This window comes from Emydura macquarii, unplaced genomic scaffold (genome assembly GCF_026122565.2).
Source record: "Emydura macquarii macquarii isolate MOO-44397 ecotype Brisbane River unplaced genomic scaffold, CSIRO-AGI_Emac_v2 contig_2975, whole genome shotgun sequence".
NCBI lineage: Eukaryota > Metazoa > Chordata > Testudines > Chelidae > Emydura > Emydura macquarii.
Genome location: NW_027133112.1, coordinates 879,445 through 893,749, shown reverse-complemented (window position 1 = coordinate 893,749; position 14,305 = coordinate 879,445). Strand labels below are relative to the sequence as shown.

General features: G+C 48.0%; 1 protein-coding gene across 1 annotated transcript in view; it reads right to left on the bottom strand.

Annotated features, from left to right (window-relative positions):
- The window catches only part of TMEM245 (transmembrane protein 245), a 128,714-nt gene that overhangs the window by 84,467 nt on the left and 29,942 nt on the right, over positions 1-14,305 (bottom strand). The gene's annotated exons all lie outside the window — the stretch shown is intronic.

Genomic DNA, 14,305 nt, shown 5'->3' with positions numbered 1-14,305 from the left:
CCTGACTCTTGGTAATCGAAACCTGATGCCAGCGACCCGGTTCCACGTCGGGGACTGTGCGGTGGGGGTTTTCATATGGCAACCGGGTTCTGTACCGCCTCAGTGCGGGCGAACACCTCAGTGCCAAGTACTCTGACGGTCACCAGGTTCTGTGTTGCCTCTGTGTGGGCGAACTCCTCGGTGCCGGGAATCTGCAGGAGGTGTACAAGCGCCGCCTGGTGGACCTCGATCGGTGCCACCTCCTGGCCTGCGCTGCCCCTGGTGCCGGGGACTGACGTTGGCGCCGAGAGAGAGACTACGCATCCTGAGTCGAAGCAGGCCGGCTCGACAACGCTGACTTGGAGCGACTACTAGTGGCGTTCTCGCTCTACCCCCAGTGGCCATCTGGCGGGAGATCTTCCTCCCTCTACCAGGGATTTCCACCGCCTTTCGGGGGGACCCAACGCGGGCTTGCCCCAGGACACCGGCTCCTTCTCCCTCGGCGGGCAGGGGGAAGGGGGTGGAGGTGGCGTGGGCAAGACCAACAAGGCTCTTGCCACCTGAAAAGCCGCCAGGGTTGACGGCGTCGGCAGGGGCATTCTCCCACTTCTAGGAGTTGGGGGAGGCTCCCTGCTTGGAGATGCAGGCACTGGAGAAGACTCGACGGGCCATGGCCGGTGCATCTCCGCACTTGACCCTCTCTGTACCGATGGTGCAGGGGAATGTCTGCACTCCGCACACTGTCTCTTCTTCTTCGGCACCGGGGATATTGCTCGGTGCTGAGTCGAGCCCTGTGCCAGCTGTGCACTCTGCACCGAGGTGATGCTCGGTGCTGAGATGGAGTGGGACGGCTCTGATGCTGGGCAGAGCCCTGCCTCCATGAGCAGGGCTTTTAACTGGATCTCTCGGTCCTTCTGAGTCCGCGGTTTAAAAGCCCTGCAGATCTTACATTGGTCTTTCCTGTGCTCTCCCCCCAAGCACTTAAGACACTGATTGTGGGAGTCGCTGAGCGGGAAAGCCTTCCTGCAGGAAGCACACGGCTTAAATCTAGGCGACCGGGACACGGCCCAGCTGCTCTAAGTCCCTCAAGGACTTATCTAACTACACTTAACACTACGTAACTACTTAAAACTAACTAAACTACTTTGAATAACAAAGAGTTCAAAGAAGAGGAATAGTGCTTGCAGAGAGCAAGGCTAGTTCCAGCAACCGTCACTGGCAGAAAGAAGGAACTGAGGGGGCGTGGGGCTGGCAGTGCCTCAGACTGTGGCATGCGTGCGGGACTCCAGGGGGCACCAGAGCCGGCCCTATGGGGTCTGCTAGGGGGAAAAGTTCTGGGAACTGTGCACAGTGGCGTGCACTCACCTATAGTGGAATGGACATGAGCAATCACTCGAAGAACTGTTGGAAAGCAAGAAGGAGAGGAGGAAAGGTCTTTGGAAGAAAGGTGGTTGTAAATCTTATTGGATTGAGACTGGAAATAAGGGTGAATCATCTCAAATTGGTTTTTAAGTGAAACCAGTAATTGGCAATGACATCACTTGTTTGTTAAAGGGTATAAAAAGTAAACTCTTAAAGGGTTCATTGCTAATACCTGCCTGACCAAATTGGAGCCCATCAATATGTGTGTAAGCACCCCTGGCTTTAGCCTCTTTGCCCTGGTCGACACTTACCTGGCGATTCAGTGACAATCGACGGGAGTTACGCAAGCTACGCAGAGTAGCTTGCGTAACTCCAGTCAGCAGCTGTGCTTCCCTTCTGCATGGCGTCTTCACTCCACTGCATCACTTGAGAGGATGGTTTACCAGCATTGACTTCTGGATTGATTGAGCGGGTCTTCACTAACCGCTCAATCAATACAGATAGGTCGATCTGACGGTGGTGACTTTGCTGCCATCAGTATAGACATACCCTAAATAATTATCTTGATCAAATACTCAGAAGTGCCGTTGGGCCTTTTGATTTAATAAAAGAATGGTGGTTTCCCATATAAATAATTTCAAATAATAATACCAACACTCCAGCAGTACAAATCGTGGCTTTTCTTGTCTACAGGGGTTTGCACCAGTGGCTGGTGACTAATAGCCAGAATTAGGACCAATTCCTAACGTCAACAAGACATGAGAAAATGTTTCAAATAAAACCAAAATTTCAGAATGTAAAATTAAAGCATGGCTGAGCAAGCAAGAGGCTTACAATTAAACATGAGCATTCAAAGATTTCAAATTAACTATATACAGCTCAAGGTATTCCGCTATCCCACATACTTGTGTGGCTTAGGGTACACCTGTTTCTATGCAAACAGGCACAAAAATGAGAAGGTGCAAAAGAGCTTCAAAAGTCTGAGCTCCCAGATTAGTTTCCTCTCCTTATTCCCAGGAAATAGGATACTGTATCAGTGAAAAAATAAAGGTAAGGAGGTTTTATAGATTTAAACAAAAAACCTTGTCTTATCTTACTTTCATGGAAACTGGGTGGAAAAATTCCAATACGAGTGTAAGTACCATGCAGTGTACATTATTAAGTACCATGCAGTTCAAATAGGATATTTTGATCAACTACTTCCTCCCACCCTCCCACCCCCAATAATTATAAGAAGGAAATATCACAGAAGGAAAATTAGCCTTTTAACTCAAGCCTGGGCAATTGATATGATACTAGCATAACTCTCCTTGTTCAGATTCTGTTTTACATCTTCTCCCTTCTAAAATTAATATTACAAATGATAGATACAACAACCTGCAAACAGGGCTTCCAGTTTTCAACACTGATATGCAGAAAAATGTCACTAGCATAAAGCAATGGTTCTCAACCTTTCTTCATTTGCAGACCGCTAAAAAAATTCAAATGGAAGTGTGGACCCCTTTGATATGTTAGATGTAGTCTGCAGACCCCCAGAGGTCCATGGTCCCCGGGTTGAAAACCACTGGTGTGAAGCATATTGTTCTACACTAAAACTCAAAATTACAGGTGGATTATATACCACATGCTTTATTTCCCACTGCAATATTGACAAGTGCACCCAAAAATGTTGTTGCTTCTACCTCAGCAAATAATTAAAAAAAAACATGGCCCTTTTTTGGTTTAACCCAAATATTTGAGGAAGTAAAATTTAATAAAACTGCATTACTTTTTTCATTACTTTTTAGGAAGCTCTTTATATTCATGCTGACATCTCTCTAAAGAAGATTTTTCATGGCAAGATGTACTCTGCTAGATGTATTGCCTATGTTCCACTAAGATGTGTTTGAAGTGTAAGACTAGTACAGTGCCTCATGTACACCAACTCTCGACTCCGTATGGTAAAAATGCTGCCCAACCTGTTTGTATCATCCATACATCAGGTACTAGCATACTATATCTAGAATAGTTAAATAACTATATGCATTCAAATATACTAAAAACAATCTTTACTGCAGTTAATAAAAAAAGCACTACGGAAAAAACAGTTACTAACCTTCCATAACTGTTGTTCTTCGAGATGTGTTGCTCATGTCCATGCCATGTTAGGCATATGTGTGCCCTGATGCATGGATGTTGGAAATTTTTTGCCTTAGTGGTATCCATGGGATCGGCTCCAGCATCTTCTGGAACCCCACACTCTTGCCACGGGTGTATGAGACGCTGCCGGCCCTGCATCCCTTCAGTTCCTTCCTGCCGTCAACTAACAGCAGGGATGGAGGACGGGTCATGGAATGGACATGAGCAACACATCTTTAAGAACAACCATTATGGAAGGTTAGTAACCATTTTTCTTTGAGTGCTTTTGCTCATGTCAGTTCCATGTTAGTAATCGGTTTGGGGAAGAATGCAGGCAGGAATATATCCTGGTTATTGTGGAACTGTGACACCACCTTTGGAAAGAAGGCTGAGTGGCATTTGTCTCTATAAAACACTATGTAAGGCAGTTCCGAGATAAGAGCTCTGATCTTGGAAACCCTTTGTGCTGAGGTGATTGCCACCAGGAAGGAAACCTTCTAAGAGAGGGGCAGCAGAGAGTAGGACGCTATTGGCTCGAAAGCGGGTGAGTCTTCAAAGGACTAGATTCAGGTTGCAGGGAGGAAATAGGATCTCTGACTTCTGGGTAAAGTTTCTCCAGGCTTTTAAGAACCTGATCACCATGTCATGGGAGAAAACTGATCTACTCTGGATGGAAGGCTGAGATAACCGACAGGTGAAGCTTAAGAGACAAAAGGGCTAGGTCTTGATGTTTGAGATGTAATAGGTAGCCCAATATGGACTGTATTGAGGTTTGGGGAGGAGAAAGGTTCCAGTCTGAAGCCCAACAGGAAAACCTCCTCTATTTGGCCAGGTATATTGGCCAAAGTGGCAGCTCCAGCAGGTTTGCTGTTAAGAGCTCCAGCAAGATGCTGAACCAGTGGTGTCGCAGCCATGCCTGGGCCATCAGTATCACTTTCGCCTTCTCCCGCTTGATCTCCAACAGGACCCTGAGGAGCAGTGGTACCAGCAGGAAGGCGTTCAGCAATGTCCCACAGACGGAGCAGAAGTGGTGACACTTTCTTCTGGACATGAACAGATCCACTTGGGGAGTCCTCCACCTTTGGAAAATCATGCTGGCAACCTCTAAGTGGTGTGACCACTGGTGAAGAGATGAAAATGTCCCGCTCAGGAGGTCTGCTAGTGCATTTCTGATGCCCAGGAGATGTGACACTACAATGCGGATGGCATTCTGCAGAAGTTCCATAAGCAGATAGCCTCTTGGCACAGGGGTGACAAATGAGCACTGCTTTGCTTGTTGATATAACACATCTCGGTGGTATTGTCCATTAGAATTTGGACTATCTTGCCAGCCAGGTAGGAAAAGAATGCCTGACAGTCCAGCCTACTGCCCTGAGTTCCCTGACATTTATGTTGAGGGAATGATCTTCCTGCGTACAGTACCTGTGTGCTGAGGTCATTGAAGTGGGCTCCCCAACCCAGCTGTGAAGCATTGGAGACCAGCCTCTCTGAGGAGGGAAAAACCCTGTAACACTGAACGAGGGTTTGTCCACCTAGTTAGGGATGACAGGACATGCACGGGTACTGTGACCACAAGGTCCAGACTGTGCCTGCTGGGAGTGTAGACTAATGCTAGCCACAACTGGAGGGGGTCAGAGACAGACTAGCATGCCAGACCATGAACATACACATTGCCACATATCCCAGCAGTCTGAGGCATGATCGAGAGGTCGTGATCAGATGGGACTGTATGTCTGTAAAGAGCCCAAACATGACTTGGAACCAGGACTCCAGAAGGAAGGCCCTGACCTGTGTACAGTCAAGAATTGATCCTATGAACTCTATCCGTTCAACAGGGGACAGCTGATTTTTGCTCATTCACAAGCAGGCTCAGATTTTGACAGGTGGATCTCACAAGACTGAGGTGGTGCTGGACCTGAGACTGCAACTTGCCTTTGATGAGCCAGTCGTCAAGGTATGGGTAAATTTGCACCTCCAAATACCTCAGATAGGTGGCCGCTACTGCCAAACATTTTGTGAAGACTCTTCGGGGCGGAAGAAAGGCAGAAGAGCAGCACCGTGAATTGGTAGTGTCACTGGCCCAACACAAACCAGAGGAATCTCCTGTGGACTTGGAAAATGGAAACATGCATCCTTCAAGTCAAGGGTGGCGTACGAGTTCCCTGGATCCAAAGAACGAATGATGGAGGCTAGAGAGACCATGCACGACTAACTTCTTAAGATATCTGTTGAGGCAACACAGGTCCAGGATGGATGAGAGACCTCCTTTGGCTATTGATATAAGCAAGTATTGGGAATAAAACCCTTTCCTTCTTATGTCTTGAGGAATTCCTCCACAACACCTACCCATAGGAGGGTTTCCAGCTCTTGAACAAGAAGTTGCTCGTGAGAAGGGTCCCTGAAGAGGGACTGGGAGGGAGGGTGGAACTGAAGAAAACTGGAGGGTGTAGCCATCTGATATAGTGTTGAGGACGCAACGGTCCAATGTAATCTGGGCACAAAGGAAGGGGAACAGTTGATTAAAAAAAATAAATGGGGGATTGATCCAGAGGCCACAACCGGGGCACTCTCCTTGGGTGCACCCTCAAAATGCCTGCCGTGGGCCATACTGATGGCACACAGGCCCCAATTGGGCAGCAGAGGAGGAAGAACCAGGATGGCAGCGCTTAAAACCTTTACCCTCAGCCCTTTCCCTTATAGGTTCCTTGCCATAGCTGATCCAAATATCTAGGCAGTGGCTGTGGTGGTCGGAACTGTCTCCTAGACCCCTGTGCTATATACAGGCCAAGGGATTGTGGAGTGGCCCTGGAGTCTTTCAGGCTGTGAAGCCTGGTATCAGTCTGCTCCAAAAATAGGGTGTTCTCCTCGAATGGGAGGTACTGTATAGATTGCTGCACCTCCTGAGATAATCCTGAGGATTGCAGCCATGAACACCGTTGCACAGATACCGCCAAAGCCACTGACCTGGCCATGGAATCAACAGCGTCCAGCACCGTTTGGAAGGAAGCTCTAGCCACCGTCTTGCCCTTCTCCAAGATGGATGCAAACTCCTGCCTGGTATCCTGTGGCAGAATCTCCTTGAATTTAGCTACGGAGTCCCATATGTTATAATTGTATCTCCCCGGCAATACTTGCTGGTTGGAGATTCTAAGTTGATTCTAAGATTCTAACTGTGGAATAAATCTTTCCTCCAAATAAGTCCAGCTGCTTAGCATCCTTGTCCTTCAGCGTCAAACTTGCCTGACCCTGCCTGTTCCGCTCGTTCGCCACAACCATCACCAGGTATCCAGGAGATGGGTGGGAGAACAAGCATTCATACTCATTGGCCAGAACATAATATTTCTTCTTGGCCCTTTTGTATATTGGCGGCATGGAAGAGGGGGTCTGCATAGAACTTTGATAATCTTCAGCACTTCTTTGTGCACCTGCAATGCAAATTTAGCCAGTGTCACAGTCACTATGATGTCAAAGAGGGCATCCGTAGCCTCTGTGAGCTCCTCAGCCTCCAAGCCCAGGTTGGACTTGATACTTTTAGGTAGTTCTTGGTGGGCCCAAAAATCATCTGGCGGTATTGAGGGAGCAGGGCCAGCCACTGCCTTATCCGGGGATGAGGACGACGATTGTAATGCCGGGGGAGGGAGTGGTGCCTCCTCCTATTCAAGGGGAACAGTCTCTACCTCCAGGTCCCACGGTTTGGTGCCGGTATCAGATCTCAAGTCTGGGTCCCTCATCAGGCCAGTCGGTGCCGCAGATCATTTTCCAGACATAGCTACGGAGGACTGGAGGAATAGGGTCCTAGTGCCACCGGGCTCCCCCATGGGTTCCAATATGGCCACTGGACAGGCCACTGTCCTAAAGGCCAGGCACCCACTGCCAGGCCAGCACCCAAGGATGGTACACCTGGCAACCTGCATTTTTGGGGCCAGTGACTGGGCTTTCCCTATGACTCTGAGGATAGTTTCCCTCCTCAGGGACCAAGGTGGAACTGACGGTGGCTCTTCCTGTTGGCTGCAGTGTGGAATCAGGAAGCGATGCCGGGAAGATGGTGACCAGCGACGGAATTCCCGAGCAGTGCTGTGTTGGAGGGAAATAGTGCCAAAATGGCAGTGTACAACTAGGTGTCAGGCAGCGTGGTGCCGGTGATGGGTGCCGAAGGTCCGGCAACTGTCACCATGCTGCCGGTGACTGGTGCTGGGGAGACTGGTATCAACTATACGTAGCCGGTGAGTCTCTCTTCCAGGTTGGGGACTGGGAGTGCGGTGCCAGAGTCAAGACAGCAGAGACCTTCACCATGGCGCTGGAGATCTTGGCCAAGGTGTTGTGGACTGCTCAACTGACCACTGCAGTGGCCCCATGGCAGGTTTACTCCTGGAGACAGGTGCCTTTCCCAGCTCCGGAGCTGAGGGTAAGGCCAAGAGAGTGAAAGGCACGGGAGGGCCATAAAGTCCCTGACTGCTTGAAAGGCCTCTGGCATCAAGGGCACCGTTAAGCAGAGGGGCCCACTTCTGCTCTCAGGAGTCAGGGGTGGCCCCAGAGGGCTTTCCACTCTGGGAGGAGGCTGGTTCTAGCCGCTTCAAAGGAGGTGATTGGCCCAATGCGGGTCTTTTGCCCCACCCTGCCTTCTTATCCCTCTTCGGTGCGGGGGAAACGCACTGTTTTATTTGCTGCTCCAGCAAACAGAACAACAGAGTCCCTGCCCCAAACAGTCTATTTGATCTGTTGCTAAGAGAATAAGCAGCAATGCTTGTGATCCCTTTCCTCACACAGGACTTCTCCCAGGATGGGGTTTGCCCCCGTCTTCTCTGTAGGAGGGAAAGAAGCGCTGGAGTAGGGGGAAAGCTTAACAGACTACTTTCTTATAGCTCCCCCTTGGTAGATCAAAAGGATGCTTCAAGAGGGAGCTGCTCAGAGCTGAAAACATTCTGAAGCTCACTAAAAGCTCTCTCCCTCACACTCTCTCAATTTTTATTACTTTAATTTAAGAAGGGGAATTAAACATTCTTCCCTAGGTCCCTGCCCAACTGGACAAAATCTTTTTGATGGGGTAAGACATCTGCTCTTCCAAGCATACCTTCCCACTCTAAGCATCTCTTGCTTTTAGTAGTGGGATTTCTTTCTGGCCCCACTATATGCCAGATTGTTAGGAGCAAGCATCACCACTGTACATTTTAGACAGCTGTTTATGTTTCAAACAGCAGCAGCAGCCTGTTGTCGTCACGTTAGAGTCTCTGCTGCTTCCTGGTGCTGAAGCTCAGAACACTCCTCTTGCTGACATAACTGAAGTGTGCTAACAGAACTGTGCATGGCTTTCAGGGAAAGGAGGCCCAAAACTAAACATACTGCTGAACAGATTTTAAATGGTTAATCTCCTTGACTTTTACTTTTAAAGAAAATGAGGATTTAAAAAAAAAAAAAATCAAGCCACATCGTGAGCTCAGCCTTTGATATTCCATTGTTCTTATTAAAGAATGACACTATCAAAAGTGTTGAAAAAAAACTTAACACCTTTAACTTATATTGCATGCTTTCATTTTTCATAACACTTATTCCCATCTCCCACCACAGAATCAATTGTTTCAGTAGTGCTCAACCCAAAATCTGTAATTTTTCAGTGTCTTATGCATTTCAACACAAATTCAGTACATCAGAAACTGATTCCCTTTCTCCTCTCTCTATTACTGCCAATAACTCCACTATCCTTCTCACAAGCTCGCAAATTTGCTCTAATTTTTGCTCCTTTTACTTCTTTTTCCCCTGCACTCAATATAAATATCATTATAATTGTGCTGGTTTTATTTCCGCAACTTCTCTAAGATTTCTCTTCATTTCCACTGCAAAAAGCCTTCATCCAGGGCTTAAGTACTACAACTTACTCCCTTCTAGTCTCTGAAATAAAAACCCTCCCACCTCCAACCTATCCAAAACTCTGTTGCAAAAATTATCTGCTTTAGTCACCCCAACACTTAACTCATCTTCAAATCTCTTTACTGGGTCTCACATCCCTAAATCAGATTCAAGCTCCTCAGTCTCTTTCAAAGTCCCCCACAATTTAGATTCTCCTTCCCTCATTGAATGTGTCTCCTAGGCTCTCACAACTCCTCTTTCATCATCTTCCACACCATCTGTGCCATTTTCATGTTGGCCCCTACTCCTGGAAGCCCCTCCCTTAGCCATGTCTCAAGACCCTCTTCCTTTAAATCCTCTCTCAATACCCACTTAAAGCTTATAAAACCTAACCCTTGCCACACCGCCCCCCCAAAAAAACGTATTTACTGTAACTGTAGTTCTTTGAGATGTGATGCAAATATATATTCCACCTATGTGTGTGTTCACGCAGCACACCAGAGCTGGAGAAGTTTGCCTAGCAGTACCTGAAGAGAAGCATTCACACCTCGTGGCCTAAAGCCCTCCCCGGCTACATGAAGCAGTGCCTCCCCGACCATCCCTCAATTTCTTTGCACCGAACATCCGGATGCAGGACTCCGATGTAGAGAGGATAGAGAGTGGATTGTGGAACATGTCTGTATCACATCTCGAAGAGCCACAGTTAAAGTAAATGTTTCCTCTTCGAGTAGATGCAGCCATGTATCTCAGTTAGGTGACTCACAAGCAGTATCCTCCCCAAAAGGCAGGGCTCGGAATCTACCTAAAAAGACTGCAAGACTGCTCTACCAAAGTTCAAATCTACCCTAAAACAAGCAGTTATAACAATGGTTCACGAATGTATGCAATGACCACATAGCAGCCATGCAAACATCCAATATGGAAACATCACCAAGGAACGCTATGGACATTGCTTGCTTCCTTGTAGAATGAGCTCACACCCACTGAGGGGGGCATAGCCTAAGCTATTTTATATGAAGTCTTGATGTATGACATTATCCATTTGGAAATTTGTCTGCAAGGGGACTGCTGGACCCTTCGTCTGTTTGCGTCATATGCAGATCGCATGAAGTGAAGCATGAAATAGTTTATGTAGATATGTAGATAAAAAAGGCTAGACATTGCCTGACATCTGATGTATGGAGACGCTCTCCTCTGGAGGTGAATGCCGCTCAGGAAAGAACAGAATTAAATACAGTGCCTGATTCAAATGAAAACGAGAAACCATCTTAGATAAAAATCTTGGCTGTGGTCATAAAGTCTCTTTGTCTTTGCATAATTGTGTATAAGGAGGTTCTACTGTCAGAGTCTGCAAGTCACACACTCTCTTTGAGAATGTTATTGCTATCAGGAATGTTGTTTTCTAACTCAAGAGGAAACAGACAAGCTGATATGGGCACAATTAAGGCCACTATGACTGAGTTAAGGTCCCACAGAGGAACAAGTTCTCAGACCAGAGAATGTAGATGGAGCCCTTTTAAGAACCTTGCTACCATGGCAATGGAGAAGAGTGATCTTCCCTGAAGGGGGGGGAATGAAATGTTGATATATCACTGCCACATGCACTTTCAATGAGCTAAACAGAAGCCCCAGTGACTGAAGGTGCAGCAGGGATTCCAAAATGTCCTGGATAAAGGCCAGTGTCTGTTGGATTCTTCAAGCTAACTACCACACTGAAAATCACTTCCATTTTGCTGAATGGGCTGTCCTGGTGGAGGATTTTCTACTGTTAAGGAGGACTTACTGGACAGTCATCAAACACTGCTCTTCCTCTTCATTCAGCCAGGCAGCAGCCATGCCATGAGATGCAGGGAGTTGAGTGCGGGATGCAAGGTGTGGTCTTGGTTCTGCGTGAATAAGTCGGGATGAGGAAGAAACAGTATGGGAGGCTGAATGGAGTGAGAGAAGGTTGGAGAACAAGCACTGCCTCGGCCACACTGGGACAATCAGAATGAGCTTCACCCGTTCCGCCTTGAGATTAAGGATGACCTGAGGGATCATCCTCATCAGGGGAAGGCATACAGAAAAGCAGCCTGCCAGCAGAGATGGAAAGTGTCGGACAGGGAGCCTGGACTGAGGCCCTACCGAAGGCAGAACAGACAACATTTTTCTGTTGTCCCCTGTAGCAAATAGGTCGATCAGGATGCCCCAAGTTGTGAAGATGACCCAGACGACATGTGTCTTAAGGGACCTCTCATGACTCTCAGAAAAATATCTGCTGAAATGGTCTGCAAGATGATTCTGAACACTGAGCAAGTGAATGGCTATCGGAATAACTTTCTCTGATCACCTCTAGACAAAACCCCTTGTTTGGTCACATAGTCCATCGTGGTGGTATTACCAGTAAGTATGTGAACTACTGAGTCTCTGATATGGCCCTGAAAAGCATGACATGCAGATTGCCTGAAGCTCCAGCACATTGATAGGGAGTGAGGCTTCCTGCTCCAACCACAGCCCCTGTACTTTCAGAGTCCCCAGGGTAGCCCTGCAGTCCTTGAAGGAGTGCAGTATCTCAGTTTTGTCCTAGAACAGTGTTTTGTTGTCGAAAGGCAAATCCTCAATGGCTTGATGGACATCAGGGCAATGCCTGAAATTTGCAGTCAAGAAGCCCTTCTCATGGGTGACCAGAGAGGCCATCACCCCAGCCGAGGTGAGCGTCAAGAGTGGACTGCAAGGATGTCAGTCACCAAGCAGCCCTCAGTGGCCAATTCCCAAAATTCCTCAGGCAGCTGCTCTGCAAACTTTGATATAGCTGATCAATTAACAAAATCATTCTTGGACCACAAGGCTTGCTGGTTAGCAATTCACATCTGTAAGGATGAGGAAATGTAAATCTTCCTGCCCCTGAGGTCCATTTGTTTAGAGTCCCTATCTTCATGGGTGGACTTAAACCTGCCCTGCAGGGCTCTGTCGTTCGCTACAGCTACAAAGATGGAATTGAGGCCAGATGGGAGTAAAATCCCTCAAATCCTTGCAGAGGAATTAAACAGCACTTTTCCAGCGGCTTAGCCACAAGCGGTACGAAAGCCAGCATGCTCCAGAGGGCTTTCGCTGGTTCAAGGAGCACATCATGGATAGCAAGGGTGAATCTGCCAGGGGCAGATGGCTGCAAGATATTCACTAACTTGTATGTTCTCTTGCAAGAGCTCCACTTGGATACCAAGGAAAGCAGCTACACAACGCAAAGGGTCTTGGTGTGCCTTTAATCCTCCAGCATCAAAGGGAGGGATGAACCAAGAGCAAAGACATCCAGAGATGAAGACCAGGCCCTTAACTGGACTAAAGCCCAATCTTGTTCCAATGCTGATGGACCCAGATGGGACACCTCTGGAGGTGCTGCAGGGAGAAGGACCACTGGTGCCTGGGCCGGAGACAGATCAACAGACACCACCACAGACCTGACTGGCAATCTCACATTCGAGCAAGACAGAGTGGGACCTCTGCGACCACAGAGCATTTCATAGAGACCACTGGCATGGCTAAGGCATTAGTAGCCAATAGGTGCTGGGCCAGAAGCCTCATCCCAACCACAAGATGAACGCCAATCCAAGTACCCATAATGGTCCTTCAACTACCTCCGATGCTGGTCAGATGATTGGGAGCGGGAGTGTGATGACTCCAACTCAAATGCTGAGAAACCTCGGGATCCCAGGGATAAAGGCGGAGTGAGACCAGAGGGAACAAGAAATCATTCCGACACATCCATCGCCTAGAATGAGGCAGAAAGCAGTGCTGCCGACAGAAGGGGTTCCGCTGGTACTGGGCATTCAAGTGCCAGAAGTGGCATCGATACCGAAGTCAGCAATGGTACCAGAGTGCCTGACAGTACCAACACTGAATGTGGGTAAAGCTACCACCGTAACATTTGCGGTGCTGAGCTCTTCCGTACTGATCCTGGTACCAGTCCTGTTTACACAACCTGTCAAAAGGGAACATGGAGATGTGGTGCCAACAGATCTGAGGGTTCAGCAGCTTGTTCAGTCAAAGTGGCTACTGATGACAAAGCCCTGGTGCAGTCCTGTACCAAAGGAGAGGTTGGGACCGAAAGGCAGAGTAGGTCTGTAGCTGCCTGGTATGCCACTGATGTGGAAATAGATGGTACCAGCATCTCCCTTGTCGATACTGGACTCAGCTGATGCTCTGGAGCCAGAACCAGAGTCAACAGTACAGGGTTTCTAACTTATGTACTTGGTACCAGTCTATACGCTGGTTCATGCTTTTCCTAGCGGAAGCAGAAGAGTCCCTCCAAGACCTGGAGCAGTCTCGAGTGATCTTATTCAACCTTTTCGTTGGTGCAGTCAATGGCAAACAGCTCCTCCATTTCTTCAGAGAGGCGTCTACTCTGGAACATGAAGCAGCAACACTCTCAGAACCCGAGGGCAATCTTTGACTTGCAAGGGCCTCAGTGCCAAAAGTAGGCTACGTCATCTATTCGAGCAGATGCTGTTTTAGGCGACGGTCCCATGTCACTTGAGACCATTTCTTGAACAATCTACAGATTGCAGAATGCTCTCCAATGTGGGCCTTCCCGAGACAAAGCAAGCACCGTGTGTGGGGAATCACTGAAGGGAATCGCTCCCCAGACGAAGGACAATGTTTCAACTCCGGTAAGAGCAGTACCAAGGAAAACTAAACTAATAAAACCAACACTACTCTAAAGGTATTACTAAGTACATACAACAAGAGAAAAACTGAAATAGTTGAGGAGTTGAGAGGGTAAGACCACGCAGAGTTTCAACTCCAGCCATGGGTAAGAGGGGACTGAAGCAGCGTCACCTCATGTAACCAGGGAAGGGGCTACAGCCACAAGGCATGAATGCCACCCCCTACCAGTACTAATAGGCAAATTTGTCCAGCTCCAGTGCACCAGGTGCACACACACTTCAGTGGAACACATGGCTGTAACTTCTCAAGGAACTACCTTATCTACTTTCTCCATCTCGCTATGCCCACCAAAATCTGT